Genomic DNA, 4,584 nt, shown 5'->3' on the forward strand with positions numbered 1-4,584 from the left:
ATCCCTCCTTCCTCTCTTTGACTGGACTTCTGGAGCTAGGCCTGGTGCTTGGCTGCAGATTTCTGTGTCTACTTCCATTGGCTATTAGATGAATGTTCTATGATGACACTTAGGGCAGCAGTCAGCAGTCTGATTAGAGGAGGTCAGTTCAGTCATCCTTTCCACTATTGTTAGGAGCCTTAGCTTGGGTCATCTTTGGGATTCCTGGGAATTTCTCTAGCATCAGGTTTATCCCTAACCCCACAGTAGCTCCCTCTATCAAGATATCTCTTTCATTGCTCTCCCACTCTGTTCCTCTCCCAACTCAACCAGTCCATTCCTTCATGTTCTCATCCCCTGTTCCCTACCCTCTACCAACCTCCCACCCCTAGTTTACCCAGGAAAACTTGTCTATTTCCCCTTCTCAGGCAATCCATGTGTCCTTCTTAGCTCCTCCTTGTTACTTAGCTTCTCTGGGCCTGCAGATTATAGCCTGGCTATCCTTTTCCTTACATCTAGTATCTATTTATGAGTGAGTACATACTGTGTTTGTCTTTCTAGGTCTGTGTTACCTCACTCAAGATGATTTTTTTCTAGTTCTATCCATTTACCTGATAATTTCATGATGTCATTGTTTTTTTTTTTTTACAGCTGAGTTATATTCCATTTTTTTTTGTATGTGTTGAGATTTGCTTTGTGACCAAATATATGGTTACTTTTAGAGAAGGTTCCATAAAGTGCTGAGAAGGTATATTCTTTTGTGTTTGGGTGAAATATTCTATAGATGTCTGTTAAGCCCATCTGTTAGTTCCCTTATTTCTTTGTTATTTTGCTATCTGGCAGACCTGTCCACTGGTGAGAGTGGGGTGTTAAAGTCTCCCACTATTAGTATGTGGGCTTTGATGCGTGATTTAAGCTTTAGTAATGCTTCTGTTACATATGTGAGTGTCCTTGTATTTGGTATATAAATATTCAGTATTGAGACTTCATCTTGATGGATTTTTCTTGTGAGAAATATGAAATGACCTTCTTTACCTCTTTTGATTAATTTTAGTTTGATGTCAATTTTGTTAGATATTAGGATAGGATAGCTACACCAGCTTATTTCTTAGGTCCATTTGATTGGAAAGTCTTTTCCCAACCCTTTACTCTGAGTTAATGCTTGTCTTTGAAGTTGAGGTGTTTCTTGAATGCACCAGAAGGTTTGCTCTTGGTTTTGTATCCATTCTCTCTCTCTCTCTCTCTCTCTCTCTCTCTCTCTCTCTCTCTCTCTCTCTCTCTCTCTCTCAGAAGGTTTTCTTTTCTGAGACAGGGTTTCTCTGTGGTTTTGGAGGCTGTCCTGGAACTAGTTCTTGTAGGCCAGGCTGGTCTCAAACTCACAGAGATCTGCCTGCCTCTGCCTCCTGAGTGCTGAGATTAAAGGTGTGTGCCATCACCACCCAGTTTTGTATCCATTCTCTTAGCTTGTGCCTTTTTAATAGGTTAATCGAGTCCATTGATAATTGTATTAACAATGGCCAGTGCTTTTTAATTCTTGTTATATTTTTGGTGGGTTTGTGTGTTTATTTCCCTTCTTTGGGATTTGCTGGTGTGGGATTATATGTTATCGGTGGGGTTTTTTTGGGGGGGGTGTAGCTAACTTTCTTGGGTTGGAATTTTCCTTCCAGCATTTTTTCTTGGCCTGGATTTGTGGCTAGGTATTGTTTAAATCCGATTTTGTCATGGAATATCTTGTTTTCTCTGTCTATGCTATTTGGAAGTTTTGCTGGGTAAATAGTAGTCTGGGCTGGCATCTGTGGTCTCTCATAGTGTCTTTATAACAGCTGTCCAGTACCTCCTGGTTTTCAGTTTCCATTGAGAAGTAAGGTGTTATTCTAATGGATCTGCCTTTATATGTTACTTGACCTTTCTCTTTTGCAGCTCCTAATATTATTTCTTTATTATGTATGTTTAGTGTTTTGATTATTATGTGGGGAGGGGACGTTTTTATTTTTACTTTTGGTCCAGTCTATTTGGTGTTCTGTTTCGTTTATCTCCATAGGCATGTCCTTCTTCAGGTTGGGAAAATTTTCTTCTGTGATTTTGGTGAATATGTTTTCTGTGCCTTTGAGCTGGTATTCTTATCCTTCTTCTATATGAGTAGTTTTTTTCCTGGAGGTCTGGGCCCACTACCGTACCACCCCCAAATAACACACAGAGATGCTGTATTAGATATAAAGCTATAGGCCAATTACTAGTTTTTTATCAGTTAGCTCTATCTTAAATATTAAAACCCATTTCTATTAATCTAAATATTTCCACATGGTCTCATCTTACTGGAGAGAGGGCCTGGTGTTCTGCTTTCTCCATCCTCCATCTTGAATCTCTTCCCTACTACTTCCTCTCTCCTCCTTGTATCCTAGTCCTGCCTTTCTTGCTTTCCTACTGGCCAAGAGTGTTTTATTCACTAACCAATAAAAGAAACACATTTACAGAATGACACCTCCCATCATCCTTCTATCCCTATTATTCTCAGGTTTGGTCTTTTCATGGTGTGGTGACCCCCAAACACTGATGGAGAAATTTTCACAAAAAGAGTACCTGTATGATGAAAGATGCAGAGTAATGACAATCCACCAATAGTAGGGGGTTTCAGAACTCTATTTTCTCCAATAGACAAGTCTTTTTTTTTTTTTTTACAAAAACGGAAACATCAGAAATAAATGACATGCATCAAATGGACTTAACAGAAATCTACACAATATTCCACCCACACACCGAAGAATATATATCCCAAAAACTCTGGGATACATAAAAACAATACTATGAGGGAAATGTATAGCACTAAGTGCCTACATTTTAAAAATCAGAAAAAGCAAAAATAAATGGCTTATTTATACAATTTAAGAATAAAAAAAAAAGAGAACAAACCAACCCCAAATTTAGTAGGCAGAAACAAATAACAAAAATCAAAAACAGAAATTAATAAAAATAGAACAAAAGAAGCAATACTACATTGACCTAAGAGCTGGTTCTTTGAGAGGATAAGTAAGATTGACACACCTTGGCCCAACTACTAAAAGAAAGAGAAGGAAGACACAGAGTCACAGAATCAGTAATGAACAGGGAAACATTAAAACAGATACAAAATAAATTCAGAATATTATAAGGAAATACTTTTGCAAACTGTACTCCATTAAGTTGGAAAATCGAAAATAAATAAATAAATTTCTAGATTCACCCAAACCATTGAATTTAAACCAAAAGGAGATCAACAACCTAAATAGACCCATAACAAATGAGGAGACCCATAACCAAAAGAGTAGTAAAACTCCATTTTTAAAAAATCCCAGGCCTAGCTGGATTCACAGAAGAATTCTACTAGCTAATCTTTCTTGAATTGTTTAATAAATAAATAAATAAATACAGAAGGGGCACTTCTGAACTCTTTCTACAAATTAATTCTTAGTCTAACACCTAAACTAAGTAAACACACAAGAAAAGACAACTAGAGGCTTGTATCCATGGTAAAAGTATATTTCAAAAGCCTCAATAAAATACTTGCAAACTGAATGCAGGCATATATCAAGATTATCCATGACTATCAAGTTGGCTTTATCCTGGAGATGTGGGGATGGGTCAGCTTATGTAAGCCAGTAATGTGATAAATCAGATGAAAGGATTTAAGACAAGAATCACATGATCATCTCAATAGATGCAGAAAGAAATAAAAGCCTTTGAAAATCCAACATACCTTTATAATAAAAGTCCTAGAGAGATTAACAAAAGCTAAATATGTGACACCCACAGTCAACATCATCCCAAATAGAGGAAAACTAATGCAATCCCATTAAAGTAAGGAATGAGACAGGGCTATCCACTATTCCTGCTCATTTCAATATAGTGCTGAGAGCACAAGCCAGAAAATAAGACAAAAGGGAATTAAAGGATACAAATAGGAAAAGAAGTCAAAGTATCACTATTTGCCGACAGTATAATATTATATATACAAAATTTCAAATTTTCCACCAGGAAAAAAATGTCTAAAAATGATTAAGAATTTCAGGAAACTGGCAGGGTAGAAAATCAACTTACAAAAACCAATAGTCTTTCTAAACACCAACAACAAACATGCTAAGAAAGAGATGATGGACACACTCTCATCCACAATAGCCTCAAAGAAAATTAAATATCTAGGAATAAACCTAACCAAAGCAGCGAAACACCTTTACAATGAAAATTAAAACTCTGGAGAAAGCTATTGAGAGAGCCACCAGAAAATGGAAAGACATCCATATATATATCCCAGTTAAAAATGGCCTGTGGATCTGGACAAAGAGTTCTCAGAGGAGAAATACAAGTGGCTAAGAAATATCTAAAAAGAAAAAAAAAAATACGTTTTTTGCCTTTAGCAATTAGGGAAATACAAATTAAATCAACTTTAATTATTTAGTTGTACCCCATTCAGAATGGCTAGGAATAACAAAATAATTGACAACAAACACTGAAGAGGGTGTGGGGAAAGGGAAACCATTATTCACTGCTGGTGGGACTGCAAACCCACTCTGGAAATCAGGGTGGAAAAATTTTAAAAAGCAAAAAATAAACCCAGCTATACCAGCTATA

The sequence above is a fragment of the Phodopus roborovskii genome, unplaced genomic scaffold (genome assembly GCF_943737965.1).
Source record: "Phodopus roborovskii unplaced genomic scaffold, PHOROB, whole genome shotgun sequence".
NCBI classification, from domain to species: Eukaryota; Metazoa; Chordata; class Mammalia; order Rodentia; family Cricetidae; genus Phodopus; species Phodopus roborovskii.